The 24,793-nt window shown below is 37.3% G+C and overlaps 1 protein-coding gene and 1 long non-coding RNA gene across 2 annotated transcripts in view; one reads left to right on the plus strand and one right to left on the minus strand.

Moving 5' to 3' along the window:
• The window catches only part of LOC113049761 (transmembrane protein 132E), a 293,725-nt gene that overhangs the window by 168,734 nt on the left and 100,198 nt on the right, over window positions 1-24,793 (minus strand). The gene's annotated exons all lie outside the window — the stretch shown is intronic.
• LOC113049762 (uncharacterized) lies at window positions 16,064-21,527 on the plus strand. The gene is made up of 2 exons (XR_003276643.1): window positions 16,064-16,769; window positions 16,820-21,527. It is a non-coding gene; the product is annotated as an uncharacterized LOC113049762 (long non-coding RNA).

Here is a 24,793-nt window from a genome sequence, read left to right on the forward strand (position 1 = left end):
GAACCATTTGGAACTAAATTAAGAACTGCCATTAAAATTTGACTTAAGTTCAAATTAGAGTTTTAAAGGACCTGCAACCTAAATTAATAGAAGTAGAAAATGTATGCGCGCGTGTGTGTGTGTGTATATATATATATTGTAACTGCAGTAAGATGCCATTTTTAAATGCAGATTTTCAGTATGGATTGACATTCAACATAATGCAACATAAGGGGAATTTCAAGAAACATGATTAATGATTAACGATCAGAAAAAAAGATGAAAGTTGAAACAGTTGACATTTTTATACAAATCTGAAAACAACATGGTCGACTTTTTATGGCATTCTATGGAGGAAAAAGTAAAACCTCTGAAATCAGATAGAATCATTTGGAGAAACAAATATAATCTGTTAGTGGGAGAAATGTATTTACATGAGAGAGAATATATAGGCATAAGTAGTCAAAATGACAGATGTAATTATTACTGTTTTACTGAAACCTTGTTTATTTGAACATCTCTACTGACATTTACATGTACATTTAATCATTTAGCAGATGCTTTTATCCAAAGCGACCTAAAAATTAGAAGAGTTTTGATTTGAGTTTTGATTTAATTGAATTAAAATACTTTAGCATCTTTAATTGCTATCCAATAAATGCCTCATTCATATTCAAACTCAATATCATACGGGCATGGCCAATTAACTTAAAAATTCACACTAAAAAGGTAGCCATATCTTATATTCTTATTTCTTTCCCAACAGCCGGATTTGCATGCATGCTGCTACTGTGTTTGCAAAGTAATTTAACAACTTAAGAATGTACATGTGAAAGAAGCTATATATGATGTGTATATCCCAGCAGTTCAGTCTACAATGTGCACAGGTGTTCTATTGTGCATAAAAATGCATTAAATAATATGTAAAATAAGAAAATGCCTGAGGAAGCCTTTCCTTTTTCTCTTTACTCTTTTCTTTTCATAACAAAGCACGTTGTAGCACTATAAGGAATGGAGGATGCAGCTGGCTGGTCTGCATGGATACAGCAATGCACATCTCATGCTCATTAAAATGATTTCTCTACAGACTAATCACATGCTACATTTCAGAGCATATACAGTAGTAATGTGATAACACTGTGAGGAAACTGTCTTCCTCTCTGACAGTATTATTATTGAAACATATTTCTTGTTGGTACCTGCGAAAAGTAGCGCCTGCAGGCATGAGATGTTGTAAACCTTGAATATGGTGCTGGTTTTCACACTGGGTTTTATGACAATGTGATGCATGTACCTCTGGGTGTAGTCTTACGAGTGTGTGTGTGTGTGTGTGTGTGCGAGGCTCTAAGTGTCTTAGTGGATGTGTGCATCATTTGTTTGTGTGTATGTTGGCAGGAGTTGCGTCTCGCTTCTCAACTTTTTCAGAGACAGCAATCCTGTTAAGAGTCCCAGCGGCCTAGCGTAACCACAGAACTACAGTTTCTGAGTGCTGGCTTGCTGTGAAACACTGCCCTGCAAAATCAATGACCACAATGGCAAGCCCGAGTTCTGTTCTCTATAACTTGAATAAAATAAAATAAACTGGCCCAAATAAAATGTTAAAATACAAATAAGAAAAAAATTCCTATACACTTCAACATTTGATTGGCTCAAGCTTATGTGAAATATGATTTGCCACTATAGCTAGTCACACGACATCATATGTGTCATTACAATAAGGTTAGCTTAAAGGAATAGTTAATTTAAAAAAGAAAAATTGCTGAAAATGTACTCAACCTCAGACTTAGGATGTAGATGAGTTTATTTCAGATGTACAGTTGAAACCAGATATTTACATACACTTCAGAAAAAAACACAAAAACTTTTATTTCTTTACTGTCATACATTAAATCAGAGTAAACTTTTTCTGTTTTAGGTCAATAAATATGAACATATTTTTTGCATTTGTTAAATGTCAGAATTGAGCGAGGGAGTACTTTTATGTATTTTTTTATCACTTTAATCAAAATCAGAAGTATACATACACTAAGTTTAATGTGTCTTTAAACAAAAAAGAAAACTCCAGATGATACCATTCTGAGCTTAAGAACCTTCTGATAGGTTAATTGATTCCATTTGAGTTAATTGGTGGCATACCTGTGGATGCATATAAAGGCACACCTTAAACACAGAGTCTCTTTCTTTGACATCATGAGAAAATCAAGAGAAATCAACCAAGACATCAGGAAAAGAATTGTGGACCTCCACAAGTGTGGCTCATCCTTAGGTGCAATTTCCAGATGCCTGAAAGTCCCACCTTCATCTGTTCAGACAATAATACGCAAGTATAAAAAACATGGGAATGTACAACCATCATACCGCTCAGGAAGGAGACGGATTCTGAGTCCCAGAGAGGAACGTTTTTTGGTGCAAACTGTGCGAATCAACCCCAGGACAACAGCAAAAGACCTTGTAAAGATGATAGCTGAAACTGGTAAGACCGTGTCATTATCCACAGTAAAACGAGTCCTGTACCACCATGAGCTAAAAGGTTACTCTGGGAGGAGAAAACCATTACTTCAAAACAACCATAAAAAAGCCAGACTACAGTTTGCCACTGCACATTGGGACAAAAATCTTAATTTCTGGAGAAACGTCCTGTGGTCTGACGAAACAAAAATTGAACTGTTCGGCCATAATGATAAACGGTATATTTGGAGGAAAAAGGGCGAAGCTTTGAAGCCTCAGAACACCATCCCAACCGTGAAGTATGGGGGTGGTAGTATAATGTTGTGGGGATGCTTTGCTGCAGAAGGGACTGGTGCACTTCACAAAATAGATGGCATCATGAGAAAATAAAATGTTGTGGATATATTGAAGCAACATCTGAAGACATCAGCCAGGAAGTTAAAGCTTGGGCGCAAATGGGTCTTCCAAATGGATAATGACCCCAAGCATACCTCCAAATAAGTTACAAAGTGGCTTAAGGACAACAAAGTCAAGGTATTGAAATGGCCATCACAAAGCCCTGATCTCAATCCCATAGAAAATTTGTGGGCGGCACTGAAAAGGCAAGTGCGAGCAAAAAGGCCTACAAACCTGACCCAGTTGCACCGGTTCTGTCAAGAGGAGTGGGCCAAATTTCCAGCAAACTATTGTAGAAAGCTTGTGGAAGGATACCCAAAACGTTTGGCCCAAGTGAAACAGTTTCGGGGCAATTCTACCAAATACTAAGGAAGTGTATGTATACTTCTGACTTTGATGAAAGTGATAAAAAAAATACATACAAATTATCCCTCGCTCGATTCTGACATTTAACAAATGCAAAAAATATGTTAATATTTATTGATCAAAAACAGAATAAGTTTACTCTGATTTAATGTATGACAGTAAAGAAATAAAAGTTTTTGTGTTTTGTTCTGAAGTGTATGTAAATATCTGGTTTTAACTGTAGATGTAGATGAGTTTATTTCATTGGAACAGATATGTGTAGTATTACATCACTTGCTCACCAGTGGATCCTCTGCAGTGAATGGGTGCCGTCAGAATGAGAGTCCAAACAGATGATAATAATTCACAAGTAATCCACATGACTCCAGTCCATCAGTTAACATCTTGTTACACCAAAACTGCATCATTAAGATATTTTTAATCTTCAAACTGTTGCTTCCGGCTACAATACCAGTCCATAATCCACAATAAAGTCTCACTTTAAAATCCAACAACATTACCTGTGAATTATTGTTATTGTATTTTCATCTGTTTGGACTCTTATTATGTATATGGGGTTAAAAGAATAAGTTAATTATAAGTTCACAATCTCTTCTGCATCTCTTAACTAAAATTAGCAAATTAAACTTAAAAGCGCCACCCATGTATTTTTAAGCATATTTACTACACTGGTAAGATGGAAAAATAGCTAGACCCATACTGACCTACTACAAGAATTTTAGCAAAAATATTTAGCAATCCTAAGTAGTAGCTCTACAATGATTGAGTCCTAGTTTAACCAAGCATGCAGTTGATGCACACATTCTCTGAAGATTTCCCTTAAGGAATGATCTAGACTTAAGTGCATCAGCACACTCGGCTTTTGAATAATTAGAAAAACACATGGCTCCTCTTTGTACAAACTATAGATAAAAAAACACTAGTCATGTCCTTCTGATAAAAGCAAAGGTAACTAACAGTCAAATAAACTAAAAGCTAATGGAAAGGGAAAAGTAATGTACCAAAATGAACACGGCCTAAACCAAGCTCATTTTATGGGACAAGACATTACAAATGCACCTCCTTTACATTGAGCTGATGTGTTGTGCTACCTTAATTGATACAGAGAAATGCAGATGGCATGCTTTTACTTTATTCACATGCAAAAAGGATCCTTCTCACAACCTTCAACTGCACTGACAGAGTTTACATTTTTAGCTGAGCATAAATTCAGTTGCATGGCAACCTGCAATTACGTCTGCCAACCAACCAAAAAACTAGCCAACATATCTTGCGTTTGAGTTTACTATTAAAATCACACACTAGGAGAAAGGAAGCAAAAAGTGACCTGATCTCAGCTCACCAGGCCTGGTCTGATTCCAAAACTATTTCTTGTGCGATTTCATATTAGAGATCAATGCACGGCCAAAGATATTAGGATGCATATGGCTGAAGGCCAGCAGAGGCTTATGCTGTAAGGTGGCACAGGTCAGTAATGGATGTCCTGGTGCAAGAGTCTCTTTATGCTGCTGGCCACCTGCCCGGTGAGGTTAAAACTGTTGTCTGTTGACTGATGTCCAGATGATTGTGCTGCAATCCACTTTTCATTATAATGGAAACTACATCAGACCAGTGCTATATGTAAGAAAGTAAAATGATAGTGTATCACCATGAGTTGTCGAACATGCATTATTGTAACTTCTCCAAAGTACCTTAACTAAACACCATGATATACAAATAAATATGCATATTGTGTGAGTACTATAATATAATTGGCTATAGTCACATAGAGCTGTTTTGTCGTTTTTAATCTAAACAGCAGTTACACAAATTATGTGGATAGGTGTTTTTCATAAATGTCAAGTTGGGGCTCATAATGTTAAATCTTACACATTTATATTATTCATGAAATAACAATAATAAAAAAGGACTAGCTCACCCCAAAATATGTGTTTTACAAAAGTTTCTCTCTCAATTATGGTATTATCATCTGCTACTACTATCACCACCATGCCAGCACAGTAAATGTATGCTGAAAGGTCTTTTTTCATTTCACTTTTCAAACATTGGATTTTTCTAGGCTTTAAGAATTGATGGTTTAGTCTTAAACACTCACAGAATCCATTACCAAAATCTGCCTTAGCTTAGCCGTTTAAGCAAACATATAAGGCCCAGCAGTATATCAAACATATGATTCACTACTAATCTCTGATCATTTTCCTCCCTCCTGTGGTTATATAAACATTGTCCTATTTTTTAATACTTTATGCTCAGCATATGGTACTTATATCACGATTATTCTACTGTATCCTCGTTTAACTCAACTCTAATTCCCTGAACTTGTAGTCTCTGAACAGGATCCTATCGCTGGGAATCCACTGACAAGACGATTGTTGTTAGTGAGTATTATAGTGAAGCCTGGATACAAAGAACAGATTAATAAGTAATAAAAATAGGCAAGAAAAGAACAAATAAGCTTCATTAAATTGTTGAAGTGACATGTAGGTGAATACATGAACAGAACATTTTGGGCTTTCCTATTTAAATACATATTATCTGATGGATAGGCAGGTATGATAATAAATACTTGGTGTTCATCCTATAGTGTTCATTTAATGATGCACTTTTGTGATGAAAGGTTTTCAAGGACAGTATTCTCTTTTAAGCTTTGCTTTCTAACAATTTTAGTTTGGCCGGAATTTGATATGATTTTAATGTGAATTTAACACACATACACACACACCAGAGGAGATAATAACAAGATGCAATCAACATTTTCCTGACTAATGGAATGTATTACACAGTTTGAAGGTTATACAAAATAAAACTTATCAAATACAATGATAAAAATGCAGAAGTGAAATACCTAATCTTTACTACACGGCATTGCCCTCACAGAGCGCAATAAAACAAGCTTCAAGCAGAATCACACTTTTTTTTCATTCTAGCTCTGCTGTCTAGACACGAAGAGGCTTACAGATTTACACAACATAAGCTTCATAACAGATGTTACAACTTCCTAATGATATGTAGTCTGCAGGCCGCATTCAATATAATCGTGAGATTTTGTTTTTGGGCCATTTAAACTTAATATAGCATGGCAAGCCTTATGTTAGAACGCTCCATCACCATAGTCTATGCCTCTCAGATTCAAATCGCATTAGATACGTTCTTCATTTAAACATTGATATTTGTTTTGATAGCGCTACTGTATGTAAAGTCTAAAACTTTCAGTAGGAAAGTATTTCAATGCCAGGTGTGGAATTATGGTATGCTGATGCCTTGATACAAGCAGATGACACTTACCACAGATAGTGTATCAATTGAGGTCTCAGCCATTTAATATCTTTCTAATTTAATAGCGTTTCTAATAAAAAAATATATTTATTCATGTGATTTATGTCCTGTCTTAAGTATTAAATGATCCTTCTTATAATTACTACATTTTTATGGATTCGTTGTTGAACAGAATGTTAAAAAAGAATAGCATTCATTCAAAAAAGAAATATTCTGTAACATTACAAACGTATTTACTGTTACTTTTGATCAATTTAATAAATACTTGCTGAATAAAACAATGTCTGTCAAAAAAGATTTCTGACCTAAAATTTTTGAAAGGTTTTGTAGTGTATGTCCTTATTAATAAGTTTATTTTGTAACCTGTACAAGTGTCAGAAAGAATATATATATATTTTTTTTTTTCACACACACACACACACACACACACACACACACACACACACACACACACACACACATATATATATATATATATATATATATATATATACAGTATATAATATTTTTTTTTTAAATACTGTATAAGTGAAGTATAAAATGAAAATACATAAAGTATAAATCTGTGTCGATACACCATTTTCAACACAGATACTGTTTTACATTTGAGAAATTAATACAATCTAGTCTGTTATCCAGACTGTCTATATTAGTTGCTAATAAACCTGTATTTCATATTTCATGCTATGAGACTTTTTTCTTTTTTACACCGTGTATCTGTTCATAATTAAGCCCTCATTATTTTCATATTAAAACCTATAATTTGATTTTAGAGTGCATGACCACCTCAAGCTGCCAGCTTTCATATGCATCTCGATGATCTTCAGCTGAAGTAAAGCCACAGTACTCGAAGACATTTGAGTCATTGGCAGTGAAGTGCTGCACCTCACAACACGTTTCGCAGATGTTCCCTGTTAAGAACCGTCCTGAAGGATGACAGCTTGCTGTATTTTAAACAAGTGCTCTAGACAAAGCTTCTCATAAGAGGCTCAACTCGGAGAAACTCTGACATTTTCAAACAAACCTTCAACTTTCACATTCAGCCATTAGATCTGACAGCATACACTGGATTCTTGCTGCTATACTGACTTGTGAGTGTGCGCCGCATCCTAAAATTATAAGCGTTTTTGTTTTGTTTGTCCTTTTTAAATGACGTCGCACTTGTACACACTCGAAAAGACAAAGAAATGTACAAAAGCATGAAAACACATAGCTTTTGAACACAAAGATGAGCCTCTTTCATATCTACGTCACTCTGCTTTATACACAGAAGTCCTCAGTTCAACAAAGAAGCGTGATGTCGTAAAGAGCTCTGCAATGCCCCGAAATAGACACAGCGCTTCAGAGTAAAATAAATGGCGGGAAGCAGAAGAAAAGCTGCATCCATTAAGTCTTTCTCTCTCTTTTTTTTTCCTTTTTCAGTTCACAATTGCTTTGCTGTAGGCTGTAATTAACAATTATTTCTAGTAACATGCTCCAGCAATTAACTAAGAAACTGAAGATGTGGTATATATTGTGCAATGTTTCACATTGAAAAACACTGACTAAAACCATTTACATTCATGAAGTCCATTGTTACATATTGTTTTAATTTCTCTCTCTCGACCTACTCAATTAAAAGGATAGTATTACTTTTTCCATGTATAGTTGTTATATAATTATATATATAGTTAATAATAGTGTGTGTGCACGCATGTGGATAGTAGATCATTTTATGCTCCACTAGCAGTTCTGAAATGTTATGTAAATGTGATGTTAAACTATCTATAAAGGCAAGCAACATTTTGTGATGTTTTTAGTAATTCGGCTGTTTTGATATATGTAGCACATCTATTTTTGCACAATATATATTAACTGTATGAGTTTTAGTATTTTATCTTTGTTCATTGATGTCTATAACGACACTTACAGTACATACATCTGTGAACTGCACATCAGCACATTTGCCAAAAGTGCAGGTTAAATATCAACTAGCAATAGCAGCTCTCATGCTGATGAAGGATTAGTGTTAGTAAAGTAACCATGAGAGGGGTAGGGCTGGCAATCAACAAAGCATGTCCATCACTACTAAAAAAAGTGTATGTTTGACATTTGTCTCCAATTTAGTCCTAATCCACTGTTTATGTGTATTGTGATTATTGTATCAAGATTTGCTCATGCACATTTAACAACTGACCTATACTGAACAAATATAGTGCAGAAACACTTTTCAGAAATTGCTATAAAATGTAAAGTAATAAAAAAATAATAATAATAATAATTGGCAAGTAAATTTCAAGTAAACTAAATTTAAGTGAAATTAACCTTTAATCTTTTTTTATATATACACATCATTTTCTACAATGAAGGGTTGTCATTTTAGATACTACTTACTACAAGAATGGCTGAAAAATTCTACACTGGAAAATAATTTGATGTAGGACTTAATTTGAAATTGATAAGAAATTGCTAGTAAATTTCAGAATCAATTACCAATAAACAACAATAATGCACAGAAATAAAAATGTGACTTTGAATGAAACGTTTAAATGTAAAACGTACTCTAATAATCTAATAATAATAATATTAAAGGCTCTAATAATATTATTTACAATTTTGAAAAATCATTTTTACAGTGCACTAAAAAATAAATACAGTAAAGCTACATTTAGAGGGTGGGGCTTTACAATAGGCACAATAAAAGTTATATTGTTATATTATTAACTATTAATAACTAAAGCACGTTACTAAGGTATTCAGATTCCCAACTCTTTAGACTGTTGTGCCCTTTAATGTCAAACGAGACCAAAACACATCAAACTAGCTTGACTTAATAGCCAAGCAGTGCTGTCAAATGATTAATCATATCCAAAATAAACGTTTTTGTTTACAAAATATGTGTATGTATTGTGTTTATTTATTATGCATATACATACACACATGCATGTGTATATTTAAGAAATATTGTGTATGTATGTGTGTGTGTGTATATATATATATATATATATATATATATATATATATATATATATATATATATATATATATATATATATATATTAGTGGTGGGCCGTTATCACCGTTAACGTGCTGCGTTAACGCGAGACTCTTATCGGGCGATAAAAAAAATATCGCCGTTAATCTATTCTCAAAGTTGAGTTGGGAGCTGGGTCTATACTAAGCAAGCTATGATGACTTTCACCTTGATATTTTATATAACTGACTCGCTGAGGACAGCCTAAAAAGATGCTCAGGACAGTTGACGGGTCACTGCTACGCATCGTCACGAAAGCTCATCTTTCTCACGTGTTGTTAAGCCGTACCGCTTGCCGATTTAAACATTAAAGCATCCAAACACAAGACGAGGAAAAGCTGAAAAGAGTAGCGCGTTAGGTGCGCACGAGAGAGAGAGCCGCGTATCACGGACAGCGACACTGAACCGAGCTCTCTTCACCTCGAAGTTCCTCCTGCACCCGAACGAACAAATGCAAATCGCAGTTTGAACAAACAAAAAGATGTGAAAGAGCCCAATTCAGTACTCGTGGTGTTCTGGTGTTCAGGGCTCGCGCAGAGAAAGGGGTCTCAAAACACTAGAACATCGAATTTGCTTATTTTTGCTCTTGTGCCGACAAATACATACAAAATATGTCAAAATATCCACCTTGGAAATTATGCTCGAAAAAACTGTCAGTTATTTATTAAGTGGAAGTAAACAGCTGAGGAAAAAAATGGGATGTGTATTATATTGGATGCGTTCATGGTCTCTTAAAGTGACCGCGCCTAATTTAGCGACTGGCTGCTGTAATGTTAATCCAAGAAAATTAAAATTAAAATCACTCACTGCTCTTGACTGAATTTCTTTGTAGTTTTAACAGTCAAACCAAAAATTAATCAGAAACCAGATATAATTTATATATATATATATATATATATATATATATATATATATATATATATATATATATAGCAAAACTGTAATAATGTGAGAAATGTTGAAGGTGTCTGAATAAATGTAGGTTTGATTGTATATTTCATTTTTACATTGAAGACTATCCAGTGCTATTATTTGGTTTCTGTACCTTGACACCTACAAACTTGAAAAAAAAAAAACTTAAACATTGGTGTGAAACAGGAGTAATGTTGTTTGCACCTTGTGCAATGTGGAATTAGTTTACAGCTTTTTCAAGCACTTTGTGATACATTTTGGAAACAGGAGATGAGCCCCTTTTCTAATGCACCACCTAGCTTGATAAACCCCTTCTCAAAGACTTACTGTTTGTCAATATTATTTGGGTAACACATATTCTGAATGACCTCGGCAGAATTTGAATGAGCCATTTTAATCTAGATTAATCTAGATTATTTTCAAGATCACAGTGAGATTAATCTAGATTAAAAAAATTAATCTATGCCCACCTCTAATAATATATATATATATATATATATATATATATATATATATATATATATATATATAGAGATAGATAGATAGATAGATAGATAGATAGATAGATATATTTATATATAGTATATGTGTATTTATATAAACATAATACATATACACAGTACACACATTTTATCGTTATCAATCGTTTGACAGCGCTAAAGGACAGGATGTTTCAGAAAAGTGCCCAAAAACAAGATAATGTCTAAAACCTGCATTCATTACACAAGAATTTGCTGTGCTGAACAACACAGGAATGCACCGACATACTGGAGTCTGTGTTTGTGCTGAGAACCTTAGGCATGTTGTTGAGGGTGAAGGTGAGAGGCCAGAAACCCTCCCTGTATTGTTCTTTTCTGCCTGAGCGCTGCTGATCAATACAGAGGATGTTGACTAGATGAAAAGGTGCTTGTGTGTAAATCTGGATGTTTGCACAAACCTCCCCAAGCAATGTGTTTTACATTTGTTACACTTAGGGGAAGAACAAGAGAACACTTTTATTCCACATCCATAGACTGAGGCAGCATGAACCGCGAGAGGGAAGCAGGACTGTATCCAACGGCTGTTAATTGTGTGTGTTTACGTGCAGATATGTTGCAGGATAAACATGGTATGAGGCTTTGACTCAAAGGTCACCATTCTGGCATTCCCAGCACTCCCAGCTTCAAGCTGTAGGGCTTTATTTGAGCACAGCCGCATCTGTCACAAATAATATCCTACATGGGTATTACACACACACGCACACACAAAACTTTAAAAAAACAAAGACAGCTGCAAAATGGCAACATTAACAAACCATACATTTTTCAATTTAAGAAAGTGAACAGCAGTGTGGGTACATTAACATTGTTAATGTTGGCTCATTGTACTGTAAAAATGTCCATTGACTCACATCAAAGAGCAATGTCATTAGCGCTACATCTGTGACTAATATGCAGTAAATGAGTGCTGTACTCTATAGCTTTGATATATCATTTTCTGATTTGACGGTCATGTTCGTAAAGCTTTTTACCAAAATGACTAACTATGAACATTTAGGAAGCAGCCGAGAAAAAGGCTCTCTCAAAACCTGTTTGTCTGATACTCAAAAAACAATTAAATAAAAATAGCACCTAGTAAGTGTTTCATGCGCTGCATTAGATTGTTTGGGATTAATAAGATGGAAAAGATTTAGAAACAATTTTATGTAACCCTTAAACAAAGCAACAACAAAAAAAGACACATCTAAAGCACTTGACTAATATTCTCTATAGTAAATAATGATACAAAATACAAATTTTAAATGATATAAATTAAGGACGCATTAAACTGATCAAAAGTGCCAGTAAACACATTTACAGTCGTGGCCAAAAGTTTTGGACGTGAAATACAAATTGTGTTTTGCAGTTTTCAGCTTAAGCTGTTCTGGTGTTCATTCACATTGTTTCTACATTATTGTGTAGAGTGATCAGATGCATTTTAAATAATTGTTAAAAGCTTCATTGGCCAAAAAAAAAAAAAAAAAATCCTAATCCTGAAACAAAATGACCAGCTAACATTAATTGAATAATCATTTCAGCAGCACATGTGAAAGTGTGAATGAGTACTAGTCAGGTGAAATCACTATCATAATAATTATTGTAGATTTTAAGAGCAGACTGATTGCTATAAAAAGAGGGAAGGAGCTCTTTCAATCATAGTGTTCTTGTTAGCAATGGTTAACTCCAAAGAAATACCTTCAGCCAGCATCGCTTTGCTTCAAAATGGCCTCACAGGCAATGAAATTGCTACAAAGAATACTGTACCTGAAAGAAACATTTACTGGATCATCAAGAACTTCAAGGAGAGACGTTTGACTGCAGTGAAGAAGTCTTCAGGACGTCCAGCAAGTGCCAGGACTTTCTCCTCCTGAGGAGTCAGCTACGAAATCGTGTCTCCAGCAGTACAGAGCTTGCTAAGGAATGGCAGCAGGTTGGTGTGAGAGCATCTGCACGCACAGTGAGGACAAGACTTTTGGACAAGGCCTGGTGTCAAGAAAAACGTCAAGGACAGATTGAAATTCAGCAGGAAGTAAAAGGAATGGACAGCAGAAGACTGGACTGTTTGGGACATCTGGAAAATAAATTGTTCAGAGAAGCAAAGGTGAACGCTACCACGAGTCCTCTGTTATGCCAACAGTTATGCATCCTGAGACAATCCAAGTGTGGGGTTACATTTCAACCAAGGGAGTGGACTCTCTAATAATTCTGCCCAAAAACACTGCAATGGTAAAGAATGGTATCAAAACGTCCTGCAAAAGAAACTTGTTCCTATGATCCATGAACAATTCAGTGATGATCCGTGCATTTTCCAGCATGATGGAGCACCATGTCACAAAGCAAGAGTGATAAAGAAGTGGCTCGAAGATCATTATATTGAAATGTTGGATCCGTGTCCAGGCAACTTCCCGGATCTCAATCCCACAGAGAACCTGTGGTCAGTCCTCCAAAGGAGAGTGGACAAGCAGAAGCCCACAAATTTTTATCAACTCTGAGAACTAACGAGGCAAAAATTGATCGCCATCAGTCAGGATTTGGCCCAGAAGCTAATATCCAGCATGCCAAGGCGAATTGCAGAGGTTATGAACACCAAGGGTCAACATTCTAAATATTGACATTTTTTTGCCAATAAAAGTCTTTAAAACTTATGACATGCTTATTGTTGTTTTTATATTATACTATAGAAATGTGGAAAATTAATCCACAAATACTGAAGCAGCAAACTTTGCAAAACACAAAATTAAACTTTTTAATTTGACAAATAAAATGAAATCAGCATATAAGAATAAGCAGGATGCAGCTTTACCATCACAGGAATAAATGACACTGTACAATATAACAGAAAACACCTATCACGGTTAATCAAATTAAATTATATTTTTGACTTGAACAAAGCCAGTTAATTTAAATGCTTGGATGCACTGGACAAAACTGAAAGATAATTATTGAAATTGAAGAAAAACATGTCAAACCTGTCAGTTCAGACCATGTCAAATTTTCACACAAAAAAAATCGTTTTGACATGTCATTTAAATTGATGCCATCCCGAAAGGATTTTTTATTTTTTTTTTCTTGGCAAGCATCAAAGAGATATTCTTTATATAAGTCAACCAAGCCCTCCTAAAATGGGTGGTTTACTTAAGCTGTTAACTTTTTTTTTTACGTGGTTGACATTCCCTTTGAGTTAAATTAAATTAAATTTATGCATTTAGCAGACGCTTTTATCCAAAGCGACTTACATTGCATTCAGTCTAACAACTTTCCTAACATGTGTTCCCTGGGATTTGAACCCCCAACCTTGCGCTTTCTAACGCAATGCTCTACCTCTTGACTGAACTGCTGTGAATAGAGACCTTAAGATGAACACTGAGCCAGATAACGAACGAAAGATTGACTTTACAGAATGGAATTCTGTTGTAAAAGCCAGTTTCTTTCAGCTGAGACTGTTGGCTTAGTCAAGCCTTTCCCGCTGCATAAGGAGTTTGAAAGTATAATTCACGCTTTTAGAACATCTAGTCTAGACTATTGTAACTCTTTATATGTTGGTTTGGATCAGTCATCTTTTCAATGCTTGCATTTACATTTAGTCCAAAATGCAGCAGCTCATCTTTTTACTGGGACTACAAGGGATGAGCACATTACCCCGGTCTAAGTTTCACTTGACTGGCTTCCTGTCCTCTTCAGGATTGAATTCAAGATTTTATGTTTTGATTTTAAGATTTTAAATGGGATGGTACCTGCTTATATATCAAAGCTTTTACATGTCCACACTCCTGATAAAGCACTGAGGTCATCCAATCAGGTGCTCTTCGATGTTCCGAGAGCCAGGTTAAAAATAAGGTGACCAAGCTTTTTCAGTGGTGGCACCTAATTTGTGGAGTTTTTTAAATGTGCTATATAAATAAAATTTAACTGAACTGAACATGTACCTGGAAGTTTACCCTCTATATCATTTGCAAAGTTTCAACTTTAATATCTTTCTTGACTTTTTATTTAATCATACTCTTAAACATTTAGAAATGTATTTTATTAAAACTATGTATACAGTATACTGTACCTATATTTTTTGTCTTGTATTCACATACTAAGCCAAACAGAAGGCAGAATGCAGTACATACTGTTCAGTATTCACAACACAACCTACATCTGTTAAGCTTTAACCTAAAAAATAACAGATTGTGAAGCAGTAGTGTGCATTTCAGCTTTATGTTTAATACTAACATGCAGTATGCAGATACAGCAGGCATAATTGCACAGCTTTGCATGGTAATCCACATATTTTTGTCATTTATTTGTTTTATCTAATTTCTCTCACTAATCTTGGTTGCAATATAAGAAAAGTACGACCTTTTCTCTACAGCTTAAATGCTATTACCTTAATGCCCTCACTTAATGCCTCATTTATTTAGTTTGCTGATTGCCATGCTTCAGTAAAATATCTCTCCCATGAAATCTTTCTCTCACACTTTAAGAACAAAGTTGTTGGGCTTCTACTACTCACTGCAGTGGGATGAATAAAAGGAATCAGAACATGGAGCACAGACTCTTTAATCACAGAGCTTCAGTCTGTGCTCCTTTAAAGGGTTAGTTCAAGCAAAAATGACGATTCTTTCATCATCTACTCACCCTTATCTTACTTTTGTGAAGTCTAAACTGAAATTTGTCATTATTCACTGATGATCCCAGCTCTCAAATGTCCTTTATGCTTCAATATGTTCATGCCTAGCATGTCCATCTTAGCTGCATTAAATTTAATACATTAATAAATCTCACCTCCTTATTTTGTGGTGTGTGCATTTTGTCTCCTGCTGTATGCAAACAAATTGTGTGTATGATGAATGTAGCAGGGAAACTACGGCAGAAGACAACATTTTTGCCTTTTTGTTATAAATTATATGGCTTTGGGACACTTTGAATCATATGAATTACTGCTCTGGTAGTTTTTGTACTTCTTTTAGCATGATAGGCACTTTTCTGACTTTGATTTAAAAGTAAATGACAAATAAGAGAGTCCATGTTAAAGAACCATAATAATAAGATATATTTTTTGTTTCAGTAAATAAAAATTTACATTTATCAGACACTTTTATCCAGAGCGACTTAAGTGCACTTGGGCTATAAACATTTGTACTTACATATTTTTTTCAGCTGTAAATTGAACTAATGACCTTTTGCACTGCTAATGCAGTGCATCACCACTGAGCCACAGGAACAACATAATAGAAGTGTATTCCGGTTATCATAATAAAAGAAGTGTATTCGGGTTATTGTACACAGTGCTTATTGTTTAACTATAACTAAAGCTAAAAAAAATAATAATTCTTACAAATGTCTATGTAAATAAAATGCAAAATATGAATCAATACAATAACAGTATTTAAACAGTACTAAAGTAACACTCATATAAATAGCAGTTTTAACTATATTTGAATAAATTAGTAAATACATACAAAATATATAAGCATTATGTCCTTGACACAAAATTCGTAGGTTTATTCGACTGAAGAGATGACCGAGTCATGCAGCTACATAGCACAGCAAGCAACGTAGTACTCGTTCCTGTACAGAGGTTACGTTACTCGTACTGCATCTTGTTAAGACGCTTTGGGAACACAGTACATTCATCCTGTGCTAAAGTAGTTGAATGACTAAAAGTATCAAACTTCCATAAGCAATCAAAGCCCAAAGAGGAGTTTACAACAACCCAAGGCTATGATGGGCTGAGCTTCTTGAGGTCACACCCTGCCTGGTTAATCGTTCCAGAATTCGACACCCAGGGGTTGAGAGCTAACAGGTGAACTAATGCCAAATATACTGAGCATGATGGGGCCAAAGCATCTCTGCCAGATCTATTTACGCAGTGCGTGTCTCTTCAAGTGGAAAGGCCCCTGGCCTGCAAGGCCGGGACTTCCAGGTTATAAAATCTTATGAATGTGGACGGCGAGGCCCAGTAGGCTGCCTCACAAATATGCCAAAGACGAGGCGTTGTCTCTGGTTGAGTGGGCCCATACTCCAATGGGGCATTGTAGGCCCAAAGAAGAGTACGCTAGTGAGATGGAGCCAACTATCCATCTAGAGAGTCTGTGCTTCGTGACCGGAAGACCTTTGGTGTGGTTACCGAAGTTGACAGAGTTTTTCAGACCGCCCAGAACACTCATTGTAGATTGTCAGAGCTCTAACAGGGCAGAGCAGAGATAACTTTCTCTCCTCTTCAGAAGGAGGAAGCATAAAGAGCGTAATGACCTGTGCTCTGAATGAAGTGGAGAGCACCTTAGGTAGGTAAACACGGCTTGGTTTCAGGACAACTTTAGAGTCATTAGGCCAGAATTCCAGGCAGGCAGGGCTAATGGAGAGGGCCTGCAGGTCCCCTATTCGCTTTACTGATGCCAGTTCCATAAGCAGGACAGTCTTTAGCGATAGCAAACAAATGTTGGCAGAATAGCGGCTCGAAAGCGGGGCCCTCAGCACAGTGGGCAGATCCCCTGAAAGCACAGTAGGGGGACGAGGCGGATTCAGCCTCATGACACTCTTTAACAACCGGATAACTGTGCCGTTGTTTTTCTTTCTTTTTTTTTCCTTCAAATGTGCTGCTCTCAGCGAGTGTAGGTTTAGTTGAACACATTCCAGGAGGCGCTCTACCAGAGTGACGAGATGCTTCAAGAAGAGGCCTCCCTGGCCATTTATGTATTACACCACAAACATGTTGTCCGACTGGATTAGCACATGGTGCCCTTTTAGGATTGGCAGGAAGAATCGACAGGTTCAACATACTGCTAGCATTTCCAGGCAGTTGATGTGGAAATGTGGTACCAATCTCGAAGGAGGACTAGCCTCCATATGGCCAGAGCCTGTTCCGGCATGACTACAGCTCTCATTTGGGCTCAGTAGAAAATTGTTTCCAGGAATGATTTTCGCTGGCTGGGGAACAACGAGCTTTCGGCAAAATTGACCCAGAGTCCGAGGATATTAATTGTCTTATTGCGGGCTAGCACGAGTCAGTCGTCGAGGTAGTTGAGAATGTGGATTTCCATCTGTCTCAGAGGGGAGAGAGCCACATCCATGTACTTTGTAAAAGTGCGAGGGGCAGGGACAGCCCCGAAGGGAAGGAACATATATTGATAAGCATCTAAAGTGGGGACCACGCAACTGAAGCGCAGGGGTCTTCATGCGAAGTGGAGTGAATATCGTTTTATTATCCCCATAGCCAATCTCACCCCAAACCAATCATCCAGCCTGGAAGGTTCAGGATGCGGTGGAGGTTTCCACTCTAACCAGCTCCGCTGCTGAGCCATTGGTTTGTTTTTAATACACTGCATGAACCAATGACCATGCAGTTTCACTGTGTGATTGAAAAAAGGCTTTAGTTCAGGAGGAAAAAAATTTTTTTCCCAAAGCGTCTTAGCAAGACACAGTACGAGTGTAGTATGGAAAGGGAACTTTAACACCACCACTCTGCATGACCAAAAATCACATCACCTGATGTGTGCCAGTCTAACACTTGCCCTTTTAAGATGCAAGTGTAGTACAATTTGACCCTGACCCTACTTCCAAAGGGCATTGGACAGCTAATTAATGTCCATCTCCATGCTGGTAAAGAAATAATTATGCATTAGAGTAGGCAAAGGTTTTTCAGTGATACTTATCCATTATTAATCCTGAAGCCATTACACATTTTGTCCACTGCACACATTTGGGTGCAACAGCACCCCAGCAGGCAATATTTTAATCTTCCACGTCTACTCTTTGACTAAGAGTAATGTTGAAGGACAGGGACGTAAGGGCGAGCTATGCATCTAATCGAATGATGGAAATACACGCCATTCATTATTATAGTGGAGCCCATAATAGATCAAAGTACTAGAAACATGCCGCCACCAAATGCGAGCGCTTGTCTGGCATCTGAAAACCTGCCCAAGTGAAACAACAGCCGCCTTTTTCTTCATCAAATCCCTTAAATCATTTTTCTCAATGCTCCGCCAGCATGTTGTTGAATCTGCCCTGCATAATCTTTGCTAAGCTGTTACCTTTGCCATTTCCACTGCAGCCCGAGTACATGTGGTTAAACAGAAGGTAGCATGATTGGCTATGTTTGTTCAAAAAGCTAGTTTTAAACACATGTGAAATACTAAGTAATGTAGCCTACATGTTAACTTAAATTTAAATTATTAATAAAACAAATTCAAGAGAAGTTTAAAAAAAAAAATCCAAGAGAGGTTTACTGAAATGTTATGCAAATTATTTGTGTGTAAATATTTATTTATTTATGTGTATGTATGTATGTATGTGTATGTTTGGAGAACACCTGATAAAAGTTCAGAGACTATTCCTTTTTCCAGAATCTCTCCAGATCCTACAGATTCACATCTCCATGTTAGTGGTGCTTCTCTTCAGTTCAACACATTGTTTATTTATTTTTTTCTATAGAGTTGAGGTCAGAAGACTGGGACAGCAATGGCAGAAGCTCCATTTTGTGCTCAGTGACCGATTTTTGTGTTCATTTTAACGTTTGTTTTGGAATACTCTCCTGATGGAAGATCCAAACATGGTCCATTATAAGATTTCTAACAGGGGGAGGTTTAGATTTTTATCTGTTGGTATTTGATATAATCCAGGTTTCCATGCATCTGAAAAAAATATCCAGGACCTCCGGCAGAAAACAGGCCCACAACAACATTAAAGATCCAACAGTATATTTAACCGTGCAAATGGGGTACTTTGTATCCCTGTTTGTACTAAACCCATCTGGTGGGTTTGCTGCCAAAAAGCTCTTTTTTTTTGTTTCATTTAACCATAGAAGCCAGTGCCATTTGAAGTTCCAGTATTGTCTGACAAATGAATTTGCTGGAGTTTGTTTCTGGATGAGCAAGGATAATATTTCTTGAAACCCTCACAAACAACATGTGCTGGATGGAGGGGCTGTTTGATTTTTTTATTATTATTATTTTTTGATCCTTGGAGATTCTTTAGCCACTCAAACTCTCCTCATTCACTGTGCATTATGACGATATAGACACATGTCCTCTTCCAGGCAGATGTATAACATCTTTAGTTGATTGGAACTTCTTAATTATTGCCCTGATGGCGGAAATGGGGATTTTCTCTCTTTTCTAACAGCAACTTTCCATTTTGTGAAGCTCAACAGTCTTGTTCTGCACATCACTTTTCACAAAGCTGCGCCGGCACACTGTTGAACCTGCTCTGCATAATCTCCACTAAGATTTCACCTTTGCCTTTTCCTCTGCGTTCTGAGTACAACATGTGATCATACAGAGGGCAGCTTGACTGGTTGCGTTCGTTCGTGTCTCTCAGAGTAATCTTCCTCTAATACACTCATCCTCATTGATGTCCTTTGTTTCTGGATTGCGCGGTTTCTTGTTTTGCCTCCCTACTTTCTCTGTAACGTGTCAACCTATTGTGTACAACATAGAATTTCCAATTTGTACTATGGGATGAAAATGTAGGCCACAACATGAAAGCTGTATCATCTCAATGCCAGGCAGCCCGTTAGCGAATCACGCTCACCTCCTGTTTATACTGATTTGAAGAGAATAAATAGGGGGAAAGAACATCAAAATGCAATAACAGGGCAGCACTGGACACAGGTGAGTAATCAGCTTTCATGTATACGTCTTTCATGATGAGATTGTAAGGTACATCTAAACGCAGTCTTTGGCTCTTTTAGCTCAGACGGACTGAATGCAGCACGTTCACCACGAATGCATTCAGAATTACACATTAAGAGGCTTTTATTCCTGTGGCTTCAGGAGAGAGACTGCAGGCGCCGCTTTTAGCTCATCTGACAGAGGGTGAGGGTTAGTGTGCTTGTAATGATCGAAGTGTTAATGTGTGAAATTTAATTACACCGTCATTGGGACATTCATCCCAAAGTGCACAGCGCTCGGCGTACACTGTCGGAGTAAAAAAGTACAAAAAGACAAGTTGCTTACAAGGCTATCTACAGTCAGTCTGGCAGACTGTCATATTAGCAGTAGCGCATTGAATTAGAATATCAAAACAGCGCAAAAATGCCTTGTACAGCTAATTGCGTGTTTATACAAGTTGCTAGCAAATAAACAAACAAGAAAACAGAAAGCATGCCCTCATTAAAAAGAAAATAATTGGCATGGTGTCATGTTATTTTAAAACCCCATAAAGGTCACATGAGGTCAGCCACCTTGAATAGGCCAAACTTTTCAGATAGAAGAATAGTAATGCAAAGTATCTGTTAATTTGAGATTTGAGCAGGATTGGGCGATAACTAGACAGTCTTTTAGTAGTGTGACAGTAGGTCAGATGTTTTCAAAATTCTAGTGAGTTCCACTAACAAGCTGTTTAAGGTGAAGTGATGTGGAGTGAAAAATTGTTCTTTATAATTTCTACATACTGCTGTTTATCACTAAGTTTTGAATAATTTATAATGTCAACCTAATTTAGATCCTCAGTGTTTCTCTGGAAGATAGATTCTGCTCTGCACACTTTAAGGAAAAGATACTAGTTTTATTATTAAAGTTAAATAAAGTGATGTAGTGTAGGCCCACCTGAAAGCAACACCCTAGTACCCCCGACCACAAAACCCCATTATTTCCTTTGGCATTTGGTTTATTGCAGAAAAAAAGAAATAAAAGGTCTGTACAACTTTGTATAAATTATAGACATTTTTTTTTTCATTCATACTGTAATAATATACTTCCTAATCATCGGGAAGAAGGAGGCGGGAACCGGCGGACAATCAAATAACATTTTAATAATTCAAAATAAACACAAAACAGCGCACCAGCCCCTCACGGACGACTGGTGCGCTCAAATAAAAAGCAAAACATAAAATAAGGCCCAGGCCTGGTCCTCTCTCGTCCTTCACTATCGTCGCTCCAGTTTTATATCCTTCCATCTCCTACGTGGGACTCGAGACCGGCGGTGGCTCGCAGGTGTCGCTGATTTCCCAATTATTCCGCCCGCCTCACTCCTTGTTCCCACGTCCCTCGGCCCCGCCCCACTCGCCACATACCCCCATCGCCCCTCGCAGGCCGGGGGGTACCCTCGAGACTGCGCTCTACTCCCACCCCCTCCCCCCTCCGGGGGGGACCGCTCACGGAGACCTGCGGGAACCTGGGGGTATGACAGACGAGGCGAGAGAAAAGGAGATGGAAGGAGGAGCGACAGGGACGAGAGAGGGGAGAGAGAAAAAAAAAAAATCCGGTTCCCAGACGCACTGCTGCTCGGCCCTCCACCAGCTGGGTGATCTCCTCCACGGTGCCTGGCGGTGGCACTGGACGGCCCTCGGCGGATGGCACGACACTCCTCCGCCGCCCGGTGGACGGCGACGGCTCCTCCGGTTTTGGGCAGCCGGCAGGAGTCCCCCGTTCCCTGCTCCTCCGGATTCCTTCACGGAGGCAGCAGGCTCCGGCCCCCTGGCGAACGGCGCCGACTCCTCCGCTCCCTCACAGACGGCAGCCGCCCCTCCACATCGCGGGCGGCCGGCAGCGAGCTCGCCCGTCCCCGGCAACTCGCTCCAGCCCACCGTCTCGAGCGTCCATGGCGGCACACTCCCCACCTGCTCGATGGCACCGCGGATTCACCACATCAGCGAGGGATCTTCATCTTCGTAACGTTAAGCAGAATAGTGAGTTGATGAGTTTGGCGTGATGATGTTTAATATTCTCAACAACTAAAATTCTTGTTAGTCTTTGAGACGCATAAAAGCTTAAAAATCAATAATGGGGTGTTACTGATGTACATCATGGAATAAAAAATAGCTTGACCAGCTGCAGCGTTAAAGCATTTTCCATGACAAATGTTTTGAGAGTAGGTTATCATTCAGTCAATCGAAACACTGCAGCCTGGGACTTCTCTCATAAACAACAGTGCAGAGGTCAAGCTAGGCTAAGCTCACTCTCACCCTCTTCACCCACTACTCAATCCCACAGATCACTTGGGCTTTCCACCCCACTTTACTCCACTTCTCACTGCAGTTAAACTCAGTTGAGATGCAGGACTCTAACAAACTCTTTAATCTTATATTCAAGACTGGAAGGAATAAAGACCTCTTTGTTGGATTGCAAAGAATGCCATGGCAGAAATATGTGTCATTGCCACCAAATGAGGGTAATTATTTTTTAGGATTCTTTACCAAAGCAAAGTCTCTGAGAACCAGACACCTTGCACTTCTGGAGACTCCAAGTAGGTCGAAAAAAAAAATAGTGGCGCTGGAGACTAAATGGTTAATTCCTGTTGTTTTTTTGTTGTTGTTTTTTTTTTTTTTTTGGACCCTGCCTACCCAATGAGCATTTCGCTGTCCAACTGTCATGCCTTAACTTTGTCAATTCTATTGTTGCATTAGTATTGCATCCTTCTTGAGGGCATTTAATACTTTTTTTTTACTTTTCAGTCTGAGTTTAATCTCGTTTTTTTGGCTCATTTTATCCGTAAAAGGGAACTTGGTTAATTATTATGCACAGGAGTTTTTCACTTCCAGCCTCGATGGACAATTTTAAAACACTTATTATAAATAATAAAATAGAAGACAATTAGTAGCTGTGAAGATTGATGTGGTTTGGATTTGGTGATGTACTTGAAAAAAAAAAAAAAGATCAGAATATCAGAATATAATAATTATGCATGCACTGTATATGAAAATATAATAAACAATGTTTACAAATTCTTGAAGAATCACTTTCATAAAATGCCTCAAGTTTCATTTCACTGAATTTCAATTCCCCAAATCAAATCTCGCTTATCCTCCCTGTAAATGTCAAAAACTTTAGATAACCTTAAAAAAAAAAAAAACGCCCTACATATATTTAATACATGGTATAAGCAGTGGCAGTAAAATCACAAACACGTCGATCCCATCCTATTTCAGCATCAATGATTCCATCTTTCTTAGTAGCTCAACTGATAAGAGCATTACTGACGGCAAGGTCATGGGTTGATAAAACTGATACTTGAATGCACTTCAAATCACCTTGGCTAAAAGTGTCTGCCAAATGCATAAAAAAAAAGAAAGAAAAAAAAAGATAAAATTTGACATTTTCAGGAAAGCAATCATAGCTTGATATCTTCTGAGTCATACTGGATGGGTCGTGCTGCAAATACTTGAGGTGCATTTTCAGCACACCAGCTACTGCCCAGTTAACCACTCAGATTAACTGTAATTTCTAGTGCACAACACACCAAGCCGTGCAAACAAATGAGTTTCATCTGTAGCTAATTGGCCTCTCCAAGGAATCAAGAGCAGAGACAATAAAAGGTGCTTGATAATGAGGACAATTCCTACGCCTGGCCTGAGTTCCCTCATGTTGCGTCATTCGCGTCTCATTGCACTGCGGGCCGTGACCTTTGGCCAGTTATTATTAACTTAGTCTTGTTGAACAACTTTTCTGACTAATTAAATGTTCTGCTGTCTTCAAAATTACAAGTCAAATGAATGAGCATAGCAAAGGTTCTCGAACTTGAGGAGTTTTCACACGTTTTAAATAACCTAGAGGAAAGAAGCATATAAAAATATGGAAAGGAATATAGCACACCGGCACTATTTAACAATGCAAATTAAACCCAAATAAAAAAAAACACCCATGTGCAGCAAAACTGAAAAAAGAAATCACTAAACACCATCACTGGATACTTATCAGCACAACATCCGTAAATGCTGCCCGTAACATTTTTAAATCATTTTTAAAACGAACTAAACATTTTTTATGATTAACTGACCATTTTCCCTTTCTTTCTAGAAACACAGATTGACATTACAACTGTTCTTTTCCACAGATACGAGCATACAGCAAATACTTAATAATAATAATAATAATAATAATAAAAATACATAATATATGTGTATCTGCCTGATTTGTTTGCATCCAGCACTTTTGAAGAGGAAAATGAATAAATAAAT

This window comes from Carassius auratus, chromosome 30 (genome assembly GCF_003368295.1).
Source record: "Carassius auratus strain Wakin chromosome 30, ASM336829v1, whole genome shotgun sequence".
NCBI lineage: Eukaryota > Metazoa > Chordata > Actinopteri > Cypriniformes > Cyprinidae > Carassius > Carassius auratus.